The sequence below is a fragment of the Schistocerca gregaria genome, chromosome 1 (assembly GCF_023897955.1).
Source record: "Schistocerca gregaria isolate iqSchGreg1 chromosome 1, iqSchGreg1.2, whole genome shotgun sequence".
NCBI classification, from domain to species: Eukaryota; Metazoa; Arthropoda; class Insecta; order Orthoptera; family Acrididae; genus Schistocerca; species Schistocerca gregaria.
Genome location: NC_064920.1, coordinates 467,344,396 through 467,359,634, shown reverse-complemented (window position 1 = coordinate 467,359,634; position 15,239 = coordinate 467,344,396). Strand labels below are relative to the sequence as shown.

The 15,239-nt window shown below is 42.5% G+C and overlaps 1 protein-coding gene across 2 annotated transcripts in view; it reads right to left on the bottom strand.

Annotated features, from left to right (window-relative positions):
- The window catches only part of LOC126352829 (E3 ubiquitin-protein ligase COP1-like), a 63,370-nt gene that overhangs the window by 33,420 nt on the left and 14,711 nt on the right, over window positions 1–15,239 (bottom strand). The window contains exon 2 of one of the 2 annotated variants that reach the window (XM_050002717.1): window positions 5,941–6,065. The exons of the other annotated variant lie outside the window; for it this stretch is intronic. The gene's annotated coding sequence lies outside the window, so the exon portion shown is untranslated. The remainder of the gene's footprint in view (window positions 1–5,940; window positions 6,066–15,239) is intronic. 2 annotated transcript variants of the gene reach the window in all.

The window sequence follows — 15,239 nt, the reverse complement described above, 5'->3', positions numbered from 1 at the left end:
GTCTCATTTCCTAATCTAATTCCTCCAGCATCACCCGACTTAATTCGACTACATTCCATTATCCTCGTTTTGCTTTTATTGATGTTCATCTTATATCCTCCTTTCAAGACACTGTCCATTCCATTCAACTGCTCTTCCAAGTCCTTTACTGCCACTGACAGAATTACGATGTCATCGGTGAACCTCAAAGTTTTTATTTCTTCTCCATGGATTTTAATACGGACTCCGAAATTTTCTTTTGTTTCTTTCACTGCTTGCTCAATATACAGATTGAATAACATCGGGGAGAGGCTACAACCCTGTCTCACTCCATTCCCAACCACTGCTTCCCTTTCATGTCCCTCGACTCTTATAACTGCCATCTGGTTTCTGTACAAATTGTAAATAGCCTTTCGCTCTCTGTATTTTACCCCTGCCACCGTTAGAATTTAAAGGAGAGTATTCCAGTCAACATTGTCAAAAGCTTTTGCTAAGTCTACAAATGCTAAAAATGTAGGTTTGCCTTTCCTTAGTCTATTTTCGAAGGTAAATCTCAGGGTCAGTATTGCCTCACGTGTTCCAACATTTCTACGGAATCCAAACTGATCTTCCCCGAGGTCGGCTTCTACAAGTTTTTCCCTTCGTCTGTGAAGAATTTGTGTTAGTATTTTGTAGCTGTGACTTATTAAACTGATAGTTCGGTAATTTTCACATCTGTCAACACCCGCTTTCTTTGGGATTGGAATTATTATATTCTTCATGAAGTCTGAGGGTATTTCGCCTGTCTCATATATCCTGCTCACCAGATGGTAGAGTTTTGTCAGGACTTGCTCTCCCAAGGCCGTCAGTAGTTCTAATGGAATGTTGTCTACTCCCGGGGCCTTGTTTCAACTTAGGTCTTTCAGTGCTGTCAAACTCTTCACGCAATATCATATCTCCCATTTCATCTTCATCTACATTCTGTTCCACTCCCATAATATTGTCCTTAAGTACATCGCCCTTGTGTAGACCCTCTGTATACTCCTTCTACCTTTCTCTGCTTTCCCTTCTTTGCTTAGAACTGGATTTCCATCTAAGCTCTTCATATTCATACAAGTGGTTCTCTTTTCTCCAAAGGTCTCTTTAATTTTCCTGTAGGCAGTATCTATCTTACCCCTAGTGAGATAAGCCTTTATATCTTGACATTTGTCCTCTAGCCATCTCTGCTTAGCCATTTTGCACTTCCACTCTACCATCTGGTGAGCAAGATGTATGAGACAGGCAGGCGAAATACCCTCAGACATCACGAAGAATATAATAATTCCAATCCCAAAGAAAGCAGGTGTTCACACATGTGAAAATTACCAAACTATCAGTTTAATAAGTCACAGCTGCAAAATAAAGAAAAAAATGTTGTAGTATACAAGTGAAATAATTTCCTTTAGAAAATTATGAATACGTTAACCTCACACAGTTCCCACAGCTTTCCATTATCTTCCACAAGTGATTCAATATATGGATATCAGCAAGGTGATACGAAGCTTTCTTTACTTATTCCAGAGTTTTACCCTCGCTGCACATGTGTGGTGACTATGACAAAGGAAATGACTGTCACTGCCATTAATTAATCAAACAAATGGTATTTTTTTGGCATTTGTTTGTCACGTCCCCTATGCAATTTCACCAGATTTCTCTTTTAGTAAATGTGAATCGAACTGCAAGAGTCTCATATTACATTTCTGAAAAACACCTGAAGTTTGGTATTACTAGAGCTAACAATACCACATCCACAGAAAATGATAATTCATTGTCAATATCAGAAAATCTGTAGACCATTTTGAAAGTTAAGGGGAGTTGGAACACCCTATCCCGACAATGTTAAATTTAGTGACCTGGCTTCCCTGTATTTCATGAACCACTGTAGTCATTGACATGAAACGTTTACAAGACATTAAACTGTACATTCTGAGTTCACTTAACTACAATAATTGCATTTCACCCACTGCTTTTGGAAATACAATTTTTTAATTACATGGTTAAAAATTTTGTGTGCTCTTTTGTATGTTATCCGAAATAATTTTAATTATATGTAACATTATGTTGGTCTTTTAGTTCAGTAGACTCAGGACATATATGTTATTACTGCCTGATAATTTGGGTACGCTAAGTGGCTTCCGAGATTTAGGGAAAAAGCAACAGAAAATGTAAATTTTCATGAACGGCTTGTAAAGTTTCAAAATACTGTAACTCAATATATGCTTATTTTTTTTTTAATTTTTCATCACCTGGAGCACCCTGCATCATACTGTATATCATAATCATGACTTTTTCCAAGTTTTTTCTTCTTTTCTTCTTTCTAGACTCCTTAGTCGTTAGCTGTGCTGCATACTCTGCTTTATCAATGTGAACCTTGTCCATCCATTCAAGTTCTCTGATGCAGTTTTTTTTCCCATATGCTGTAGCACTTTCACCCTACCAATGTTGTCATAATTAAAAGCAATAACAGCATTACTGCCCCCCCCCCTCCCTACTTTAGTGTTTTCATTCCAACAAAAACATTTTTTGGCAAGCGAGTCCATATAAGATTATTGAACAACTCATTAGGATTTTGAGTCTGACCATGCAGACACTTCAGTAATTCAGGATTTGCCAGGTTTTACAATATCCATGACTGCTGCTGGGATGGAATGTTTATGACTGTATGAAGTGTTTGAGTACTGGGCATTGCAGTAAATTGCACCATGGATCAGGTCTAGGAGGGCAAAAGTGGTGTACTGGTTTTTCATCAGCTGACAGTCTGTGGAAGAAGGTAGCCCACATTGCCTGCTTCATTTTCAACAAATCCTCAGTATTATTTCTAATGGCTGTCACATAATACTGCTGTAGTTTATCACTCATCAACTTCTTCAACCTGGTGCCCATCCTCTTCTGGACATGACCAATATTAAACCTTTATAACACAGCAATCCACAGCCTTCTATATAAAAAATTATCAATTTTATTCGATCTTGAAGTAATGCACGTAAAATTTTTAACATTTTCAACTGGTGTAGATTATATTTAAAAAAATAACATAAAATACTTCCCATGTGAGTTTATAAGTGATTATATATAATTCAGAAAATTGCAAGTTTTATAATGAGATGAGAATACAAAAATATGAATTTTTTTTGCCATTCTAACTCCCCTTAATTGAATGTAGAGTATGTATCCATGAAAGTATTCTTGAACTGTGGATTTTCTTGTTACGTATACTCACTTTCTCTTTCCTAAGAGTTACAGACAAGATTTATCACTAAATTAGTGTCATATCCTAATAGCAGTGTACAGAAAGAAGATAAAGGAAGATTGGGGACCAACATCCCATTATTAACACAGTTATTAGAGACAGAGTGCAACCTTGGAATGGCCAAGAAGAGGAAGGAAACTGAGTGAGCCCTCTTTACAGGAGCCATGTTGGCCATCACAGTGAGTGAGGTAGGCCTACCTAAATCTATATGGCAAGGAGGGAATGCCGAGCCTACTCCTCCCATAGGAAATCCACTGTTTTAAGCATGGCACCAAATTGCTCAGTGTGCAGGGGAGAGGACTGACTTATCTGCCACATGTTCTGTAATTAGTCTGATCTTGTCTCAGTGATGTCAATGTAATGACCAATCAGGCAGAAAATGTATTCAGTATTTATCATACAAACTATTTCAGAATATTCTCAGGTAGTATCATGATCTAAAAGTGTGTGTGTAAGATAACCAAGTGCGAAGAGATGTTAACTGAATTAAAGTTCTACTTTAAAAGGATCAGGGTGAAAGCAATCATTTGGTTTGAATGTAATTTTATATATTGAATTAGGCAAAATCTGGGCAGGGTCCACTGACATCAGTAAGCCTGTTAATCAGAGACTGATGAGAACTCCACTGATCACTCACTCAGTATCACCCTGGTGTTGCAAAGCTCAACCACATCTTTCACCTGCTCTTCATTTACACATGTTGAGTTCTGCCGGAAACCCTACCTACAGAACACTCACTATCTGTCTCTGTCTCTGTCTCAGAAATTATCTGAATGTGACAGGATTGGTAGATGTGAAATACATGTACAGAGAAACAAATGATTACAATTACAGAAAAATTGAATGATATATTCAAGAGAAAGAGCTTCACAAATTGAGTAAGTCAATAACGGGGTGGTCTCCTCCTTGACCTTATGCAAGCAGTTGTTTGATTTGGCACTGGAGGGATAGAGTTGTTGGATGTCATTCTGAGGGACATCATGCAAAATTCTGTCCGTTTGGAGCATTAGACTGTGACAATCTCGAGTTGGTTGGACGAACCTGCCCATAATGCTTCAAATGTTCTCAATTGGGGAGAGATATGGTGACCTTTCTGGCCAATGTAGGGTTTGGCAAGCATGACAACAAGCAGTAGAAACTAGCTGTTTGTGGTCAGGCTCTGCCTTGCTGAAATTAAGCCCAAGATTGCTTCCACAAAGGGCAACAAAATGGGGAATAGAATATTGTTAACATATCACTGTGCTGTAACAGTACTGTGAATAACAACCAAAGGGGTCCTGCAATGAAAAGAAATGGCTCATAAGGCCATCACTCTTTGTTGTCAGTCTGTATGGTGGGCGAGAATTGGATTGGTATCCCACCACCGTCTAGGGCATCTCCACACACAACTTTGCTGGTTATCAGGCCTCAATTCCAAGCGGGAGTCATCAGTCTTCAACCCCACTTCTCACTGAGCTCAATGATCTGTAAAGACTTGTCTGAAGATGCGATGGACAGTGGTGGGATACCACTTCTTTTCACAGCAGGACCCCTTCACTTGTCAATCCACGGCACCCTTACAGCACAGCGGTAAGTCGACAATATTCTATGCCCCATTTTGTTGCCCTTCATGGCAAGCCATCCTAGGCTTACATTCAAGCAAGATAAAGTCCACATACATACGACAAGAGTTTCAAATGCTTGTGTTTGTGCTTCCCAAAAACTACCTTGGCCAGCAAGGGAACATTTGCAGCATTCGGGGTAGGGCTCTCCCAGCAGCTCAGGATTTTCAAAATCTAATGCACCAACTGGACAGAATTTTGCAAGATATTCCTCAGAATGACATACAACAACTCTATCCCTCAAAACCAATACAGTCCAGAGGGAGACCACCATATTAATGACTTGCTCTATTTGTGAAGCTCTTTCTCTTGAATAAATCATCCAAATTTTCTGGGTACTTGTCCATCCCTATTCCTATCCTGCTCCAAATTCTGCACCCCATGGGCCATTCCCTTGTGAGTGACCCATGTGTAAGACCTGTTCCACACACCCTACACCCACCACTTTCTACTGCAGTCTAATCATGGGTGCTTCCTACCCTATAAAAGGCAGAGCCAGAAGTGAAAGCGGCCTGTTATATATCAACCGTGCTGAAATTAATGTGCAGCGTTCAATGTGGCTATGACATGTAACCAACTGTCTACTGGCATGATTTGCCACCACCAAATAGTGGCAAACCACAAACTTTACCATCTAACTGCCAAACATGTTATGCACCACACCACAAGAAAGTTCAACAGTTGCTTCACTACACACACCATTTGGATACTCTCTTCCAGCATTACTTTATCTGAACTATGGTGGTGAGAATTCTTTCTACAGTATATCCTATGCTCTCACAATCCCCTTGGCCTAAAACTACATTACCTTGTTTCCTAATGCCTCACCTTCCCCTTCCCCTGCTCTCTTCTGTTGTTCTGTCCCCATTTCTTCCCTGCTTCAGATTGTGTACTGCCTTTTTTCATCACTCTTCCTCCCCCCTCCCCCACCAATGTAGACATTTTCTGTCACCCACCTCCTTTCATTTTCTACTACTTGTTTCAATGCGACACACCTTAGTCACCCGTAGGTGATTGACTGTCTTTCATTTCTTTTACACATCTAGCAATAAAGAATTAGATGTATTAAATAAACTGTACTCTAATACTCACAAACAGACCAAATCATGGGACAATATAGCATCAGTCATAGAAAGCTTTACTAGATAGAGTGACTGGAAGATCTCATCAGAAACAGGACCAAATGACGAGGATAACCAGTGCACGGTGAATAAAGCCTAAAATGAAATGAAAAGAATCAATACATTGCATTTAAGAATTTACAATTTAACATTTTGTCTAATTTCTTTCTTTAAGAATATCTAATCTTTAATCACTGAACATTTCTTGTTCTTCAACAAAAATTATGTCATCAATACATTGTATAGCACTGCTCCTTCCACATACGAGTTCAAGGCCTCAGCCAGGGTGCTGCTTCACTCTCTCATCATCTGGGACAGTTTCCAGCATCTGGTCGAGTCTGTATGGAACATAGGCCTCCCCATCATCTTCCGTCTTGGCACCATCTCTCCGTCTGCACCTTGGTCCAGTCTTCTCCTTTCTTCTGGAACCATTCCTCTACTCCTTTCAGCCATCTGCCTCTCAGTCTCTTCCCGACCAGTTTTATCTCGTGTACCTGAGTATCCTCCTCTCCTCCATTCTCTTAACGTGTCCATACCATCTCAGCCTTGATTTCTCTATCACCTCCTGTAATGGTTCCACCTTTATTAGCTCTCTGATCGTATCATTTCTTAACCTGTATCTTTGTCACTCCAATACTGTTTCTCAAGAATTTCATCTCACTAGCTTGTACTTTGATTTTCTCTCTTCCTTTCATAACCCAGGTTTCTGATGCATATGTCAGGATTGGGACATAGTATGACCAGTATATAACCTTTTTACTGATTTGGGGTACACCCTTGCTCCACATCATGCTTCTGACACTCTTCCGAAATGTTTCTGCTTTTCTCCCCCGCTCGTTTATTTCTCTGTAGTTTTTTCCATCTTCCTGTATCAGACTTCCTACGTAATTGAAACTCTCCACTCTCCTCAATTGTTCCTCTCAACGAAGGAAAATGAGAGACCTAATAATTTGCAATTTTGCATAACGCTCTAACCAACATATCAATATGATTTTAGGTACACATTACGCATGTTACAATACTCTGAGCTTGAAAGTGTCACATTTGTTGTGTCCAAAATTGAATGAACACAAAATGTATAATTATAATGAACAGTCACTAATACTTTTAACACGGTCATATTTTGAGTTAAGATTTTGTAGCCTGAAATGAATATACGAAATTAATATCCTTACAAAATCTACGCATTGTCATTCAAGGTTATAACTGGGGTGCTGCAACATGGTTCCACGTAGTGCAGTGGATGAAATGAATTAACTTAATATTTGTTGTGATGACGGTAACCGTATTACCATTTTTAATATTTTTTTTCCTTATGTTGAAGTACCAGTGTCAGGTACATAGGAAAACAAAGGGAAGACAAAATAATTTCAGGGATAAGAAAAAAAATGAAAAGGGAAACTAGCTGATAGAATTTTGGACAGACCAACAATTTCACACTTGGTTTACGAATTGTGAACAAATGTTGTATGTCTGGAAAATAACAGGAAACAGTAGAAGGTTTAAAATAATTACATAAAGGTAAAAACATTTATTTTGAAACTATATTTTAAATTGTAAAATATTTCCAGTTGAAAATGGGGATTCTGGCCACAATTTACTGGTTATGAGCTGCAGATTAACACTGAAGGAACTGAAGAAATTAAATTAATAGGAGTTGGATATGTTAAAAATTGAAGGTTATAGAAAATAGGAAAGCTGGCATTAAGGCTACAACTTAATGAAATAGGGAAGAGAAATACAACAGAAGAATGGTTAGCTTCGAGGTGTAAAACAGTACTAAGGGGCCCGGAAAGGAGGTGGAACAGGGAAAACTCCCAAGCCCGGAGAGAAGCTCCCGGATGCAGACGGCAATTGTACAACCCGACCAGGGCCGACGTGCTGGGAGACGGATGACCGATTGCGGGAACAGAAAACAATAATTTGGATGCCCTGGCAAGCTAAAAACATGGGCAGCATAAGCGGCCAGTAAATGTTGGTGCCTTAATAGCAGTGGAGGGACACCTGCTCCAAATGTATGCTGTCCACAGGGCTGGTCTGGAAGGCACCAGTGGCAAGTCGTATCCCGCTGTATAGTATTGGGTCCAGCACCCGCAACACAGATGGGGATACTGAGCCATAAAAGCCAGACTCCCATAATCCAGATGGGACTGTATTAACGCCTGGTAGAGCTGTAAGAGGGTAGTTTGGTCGGCGCCCCAGCTAGTGTGGCTCAAGCATCGCAGAGCATTTAGATGCCACCAACACGTCTGTTTAAGCTGCCGAATATGAGGCAGCCAAGTCAACCGGGCATCAAAAACTACACCCAAAAACCTATGTGTCTCCACCACAGCAAGAAGTACGCCGTCAAGATAAAGCCGCGGCTCCGGGTGAACAGTGCATCGCTGGCAGAAAAGCATAACGTAGGTCTTGGCTGCCGAAAACTGGAACCCATGAGCTACAGCCCAAGACTGCGCCTTACGGATAGTGCTCTGTAGCTGACGTTCAGCAGCTGCAATGCCAATAGAGCTATAGTAAAGACAGAAGTCGTCAGCATACAGGGAAGCAAAGACAGAATTTCCCACCGCTGCAGCGAGCTCGTTTCTTGCAATTAAAAACGGGCAGACACTGAGGACAGATCCCTGTGGTACCCCATTCTCCTGGACTCGGGAGGAACTATGGGAGGCCGCGACTTGCATGAAAAAGGTACGATACGACAGAAAATTTCAGATAAAGATCGACAGAGGGCCCCGAAGACCCCATCCATGAAGCGTAGAAAGTATGTGCTGATGCCATGTGGTATCGTACGCCTTCCGCATGTCGAAAAAGAAAGCGGCCAGGTGCTAACGGCGGGCAAAGGCAGTACGGATGGCCGACTCCAGGCTCACCAGGTTGTCGGCGGCAGAGCGGCCTTTACGGAACCCACCCTGAGACGGAGCCAGAAGGCCACGAGACTCCAGTACCCAATTCAAGCGCCGGCTCACCATCAGTTCAAGCAACTTGCAAAGAACGTTGGTGAGGCTAATGGGATGGTAGCTGTCCACCTCCAAAGGGTTCTTGCCACGTTTCAGAATGGGGATAACAATTCTTTCCCGCCATTGCGACGGAAACTCACCCTCAACCCAGAGACTGTTGTAAAGGTCGAGGAGCCGTCGCTGGCAGCCCATTGAAAGGCGTTTCAGCATCTGACAGTGGATGCGATCTGGGTCAGGAGCGGTATCAGGGCAAGTGGCTAGGGCACTGCGAAATTCCCACTCAGTGAATGGAACATTGCATGATTCTGGATGGTGGGTGCGAAACAAAAGGCTCCGATGTTCCATCCGCTCTTTAATGGAGCGGAAGGCCATGGGGTAATTCGCAGAAGCGAAACTCAGAGCAAAATGCTCTACCAAGCGATTTGCAATGATGTCAGAGTCAGTACAGACTGCTCCATTCAGTGAGAGCACTGGGACGCTGACAGGGGTTCGATAGCCATAGAGGCGTCGAATCTTGGCCCGGACCTGTGATGGAGAGACATGGAGGCCACTGGTTGAAACATACCGCTCCCAGCACTCCTGCTTACGTCAGCAGATAAGGTGGCGAGCCCGCGCACACAGCCACTTGAAGGCGACGAGGTGTTCTATGGAGGGATGTCACTTGTGATGCTGGAGCGCCCGCCGGTGATCTTTAATCGCTTCAGCGATCTCAGGCGACTACCAAGGCACAGTCCTGCGCCGAGGGGACGCAGAAGAATGGGGAATGGCAGATTCTGCGGCAGTAACGATGCTGGTGGTGACTGAGTGAACCACCACATCAATGTCGTCATTAGAGAGGGGTTCAATAGCGGCAATGGAGGAGAACAAGTCCCAGTCAGCGTTATTCATAGCCCATCTGCTGGGGCGCCAAGAAGAGTGATGGAGTGGTAGTGACAGAAAGATTGGAAAGTGGTCACTACCACACAGGTTGTCATGCACACTCCATTGGACAGACGGTAAGAGGCTAGGGCTGTAGATCGAAAGGTCAATGGCGGAGTATGTGCCATGCGCCACACTGAAGTGTGTGAAGGCACCATCATTTAAAATCGAGAGATAGAGCTGCGCCAATAAATGCTCAACGGTGGTGCCTCGACCTGTTGCCACTGACCCACCCCACAGAGGGTTATGGACGTTGAAGTCACCCAATAACAAGAAAGGTGGCGGCAATTGGGCTATCATCGCAGCCAGGACATGCTGCGCGTCTTCACCATTCGGTGGCAGGTAAAGGCTGCAGGCGGTAACAGCCTGTGGTGTCCACACCCGAACAGGACAGTCTCTAAAGCTGTTTGTAGAGGAACAGACTCGCTGTGAAGAGAGTTAAGGACAGATATGCAGACGCCACCAGACACTCTTCCATAAGCTGCCCGGTTCTTATAATAACTCTGATAGTCACGGAGGGCGGGTGTTCGCATTGCTGGAAACCAAGTTTCCTGAAGCGCAATGCAGAAGAAAGGGGGAAGGCTGATAAGTTGTCAGAGCTCAGCTAAATGGTGGAAGAAATCACTGCAGTTCCACTGGAGAAAGATATTGTCCCTGTCTGAGAAAGGTGTGACGGGACTGGGAAGGCAGATTACGCCACTGGGTCACCTGCTGCCACCGATTGAGCACCTGTGCTAGTGCTATCCAAGGTGTCTGAAGGACCAACGAGATCGATGTCTTCAGCGGACGCCAGAATCTCCACCTCATCCTCAGACGCAGAGTTGGAAGGTTGCGGTGGGACAGGAGCCAGTCTCAGCGACGGACGACGATCGTGAGGCACTACGACCAGTGACTGGTGGTTGCTTCAAAAATTTGCGGGTATCCAGTTTGGCACTGGGCAAAGCCTGGGATGGGAGGGGCCCAAGGGACCCCTTCCTGGCGAGAGTAGCTGAAGAAGTTTCACGCTTCTCCGGTTGGGAAGGGGAACTAATGTCCCAGATGGTTGGGGTGGTGTTGCTCCTGAAGTGGATGGAGCAGGAGCAACAGAGGGGGAAGTGCCCCCCACAACCAAGGGGGCTGGTGCATTCTGACATAGCTGAGAGGCAACAATACGTGACGACATGGGAGAGGATCGTACCGGTGTTGCAGCAGCGGAAAAGTTGATGGCATTGGCACAAGATGTAGCCGCTCATATTTCCACCAAGCCTCTGGGTAGGTCAGGCAGTCCAGGGTCTTATATTCCGTTATCTTCCTTTCTTTCTGGAATATCCTACAGTCCGGCGATCAGGGGGAATGGTGTTCTCCGCAGTTAACACAGATAGGAGGCGGGGCACATGGAGTATTGGGATGCGAAGGACGTCCACAATCTTGAAAGGTGATGCCAGAAGTACAGCGAGATGATGTGAGCCCGAACTTCCAGCATTTAAAACACCGTATCGGAGGAGGGATATATGGCTTCACATCACAACAGTAAACCATCACCTTAACCTTTTTGGGTAAAACATCACCCTCGAAGGCCAAGATGAAGGTACCGGTGGCGACCTGATTATCCCTCGGACCCAGATGGGCGCGCGCGGACGAAGTGAACACCTCGTCATTCTAGGTTGGCGCGTAGTTCATCGTCGGACTGCAGAAGAAGATCCCTGTGGAATATAATACCCCGGACCATGTTGAGACTCTTATGGGGCGTGATGCTAACTGAAACATCCCCCAACATGTCACAAGCGAGCAACCTCCGTGACAGGGCAGAGGATGCCGTTTTGATGAGTACTGACCCAGAGAGCACTTTGGACAAGCCCTCCACCTCCCCGAACTTGTCCTCTAAATGCTCCACAAAAAACTGAGGCTTGGTTGGCATAAAAGATTCACCATCAACCCGCGTACCGACAAGGTACCGGGGTGAATAATCTCCACTGCTGTCTATAGCCATGCGTTCCTCCCACGGAGGGAAATGATCTTGGATTGTATTGCTTGCCGTTGAGGTTCGACCTCGATCGCTGGTGGAGGCCCACCAGCGAGAGATGATGTACCACGCTTCATTGTGGGTCATCCGCCCTGATGCCACCCACTCCGACCAGGGGCTCTCCCCACGGGCGCCACCCAGGTGCAGCAAAGACCACCTGGTAGGATGGCCTTTGCTGGGAGTCCCAATGCCCCAGATGGATAGGCATCTACCCCTCGGCATACGTGGGAAGGTAGCAGCTCAGGCATCAGCAGTGCGATCCCTGTGTAGTCTGGGGTCTACCACCAAGAGGGTACATGACGACCCCACCACAACGGACTGGATACTGTGCTAGATGTCGGGTCTCGAATATCCATGTACATCATGAGGGCAAAGATGGAAGTGCAAAATGGAGGGAATGTATGCTACCCGGAACACACTGCAGCATGACAATATCAGGTGTGCCAAATCTTAGGGCAAGATGGATATATAATGCACCACGTAAGGCGTCCTTCCCAAAAGGTACACACTAACAGAAAAATTTGAAATGGAGTGGTCAAACCCCTTAGGGGACCACATCACACTGAAGGCCAAAACAGTTTAGACTCCTTTTAGTCGCCTCTTACGACAGGCAGGAATACTGTGGGCCTATTCTTACCCCTGAACCCACAGGGGGGGGGGGGGGGGGGGGGGGGGTTGATGTGTGGTCCTATGCCATCTCACTCCTGCACAGAGCCGCTCACGTGCCACAGACCGATGATCTCAAATCATGTCACCTCAAATCTGACTGTGAGATTCAAAGTAAATGTGCTGCGACCCACATCAGGTTATGACAATACTTCTTAATTTGTAGAATAAAAAAAAAAAAAATTATCTTCTATTTGACGGGTGGCATTTTGGTACCAATTTTTTTTTATTGTGAATACTGACACTTTCATGTACTCACTAACTAAAAATAAAAATGTTATTTTTATTAAAATTATGATTCAGTATGTGTAATCTAACATTTCCATTTTATAATAAAACATAACTAAAAGTGAAAGAAGCTGCTGCTAGTGAGATTTGAACCAGATATTTACGTTACACACTCAGTTGATAAGATAAAAATTTTTGATAGTTAACAGCACTCATAAATGTTCCAATTTTCAGAGGCAATTATTTCGAGGTTTTTTTATGTCCAGGCAGTGACTTTCAAATCCTGTAAGTGTGAAGAAAATCCATGAGAACTTGTCCTTATGAACAGTCTCAAAGTTCCAAAACAGGGTAACAATCCCAGTTCCCAAGAAGGCAGATGCCAACAGATGTGAATATTGACAAACAATGGTTGCAAAATATTACCAAGAATTGTTTACTGAAGAATGGAAGGACTAGTAGAAGGGTCCGGAAGGAACACCAATCTGTGGTCCAGAAAAACGTACGAACACAGAAGGCAATACTGAGTTTATGGTTTACCTTAGAAAATAGGTTAAAGAAAGGCAAACCTACATTCAAAAATACTTATTTAGTGAAAGAATTTGACAAAGTTGACTAGAATACACTCTTTGAAATTCTGAAGGCAGCAGAGATATCGTACAGAGACTATAAGGTTATCTACAACTTGAACATAAACCAGACTACAGTCATAAAAGTTTAAAGACATGAAAGTGAAGCAGTACTGGAGAAAGGAATTAGACAGGATTGTAGCCTATCCATTACTCTATTCAATCTGTATATTGAGCTAGTAGTAAAGGAAACCAAGGAGAAATTTGGGAAAGGGATTAAAGTTCAGGGAGAAGAAAGAAAAACTTTAAACTTCATGCAAGACATTCTAATTGCAATACAGATAGCAACAGGTCTTTGAAGATTCTGTTTAGAATATTTCTGTTTAGAATGGATGTCTTGAATACTGATTTCAATATTAACATCTAGAAAAGTAAAACAAGGATATGGAATGTAGTAGATTTGAATCAGGTGATGCTGAAGGAAGTAGATTACTTAATGAGGCTAGTAGTGAGAAAGTTTTGTTATCTGAGCAGTAAAATAATTTAAGGCTGAAGTGAATAGGATTAAAAAAGAACATGGTCTGGCCATAAATAAACAAATAAATAAAAGGCTGAAAAAAGAGGAATATGTTAAAATCAATATAAAATTATGGCTTAGGAAGCCATTTTCTGGAAGTATTTGCCTGGATTGTAACCCTATATGGATGTGGAATATATACAATAAACATAACATCAACAGAACAGAAGCTTTGAAATGTAGTGCTGCTGAAGACTGCTTAAGAATATATTGGTTTATCTAATGAAGAGGTACTGAATCAAATCAGGAGAAAAGAAACGTTTGTCACAACTTGACAACAAGGAGACAACTTAATAGGTCGCATCTTGAGACAAATATTTCACGACTGTCATATTTAGCACTGTCTCCCGCATATACGAAACACAAAGTTTGGTTGGGTCTTTACCCTTTCACCATGACTAACAATTTGTTTTAAATGTGAAGGAAAAGTAGGAAGAAACAGGAAACTGAATAGAACAATGGTGAAAGTATAATTAGATTTATTGTACTCCCTCAGTGAAGGCAATAAAATAATGGAATAAAGATTCCCATTACATTAGGCATACAATAACTAAGCATCACACAGGTAACAGCATTGTATTTTCAATTTTTTTTAGTTCCGGACAACCACAAGCGTACTTTCACTGGGTAACCAGAGAGTATGTACCTGTACGATCTCAATGTTAGAATTCTGAATCTGTGTTATGAACAATATAAGGAAAACATAGATTGCTACTCACTTTAAAGATGCAGGAGAAGGCAGTTGTGTGTATGAGTAAACCTGAATATATGTGTATGTGTGTGTGTGTGTGTGTGTGTGTGTGTGTGTGTCCCTTTTCTGAAGAAAGCTTTTACCAAAAGCTAATGTGTCTTTCTGTTGCTCCTGTCTGCAACTCAACATTTCTTCTTTACATCGAGCAGCAAGCTATCTTTTCTTTACATTTCTCATATTCCGATCTGTAGTTTCTGTTGTATGAATCTGTGCTATTATTGGAGTTATTTTTCTTTTTATTTCATCACACCTGCAATGTGTAGCACATCAAACACGTTTTTGTTAACTTTTACTTCTGTGATGTGAACATATGATATCAGTAAGGCAACTGGAAAATACAAAGGGCAGTGTACTTATGTTGCATGCTTTGAAGAGAATAAAACATTTTTCAAGCATCATGCATGACCTAAATTTTATTAAAATCCCATTAAATAAGCAAAAATTTCTGTACACACACAATATTGCAACAACAGTTTTTGTCTGTAAAGTATTAACCCTCTCTTACAGCAATTTGCAAATAGTTTTTAGTAGGGGAAATCGCACATTTAATTACTAAAAAGAGAATGAAGAATTATACTATTGCTACTTTCTTGCAGTGAGCCATGAAA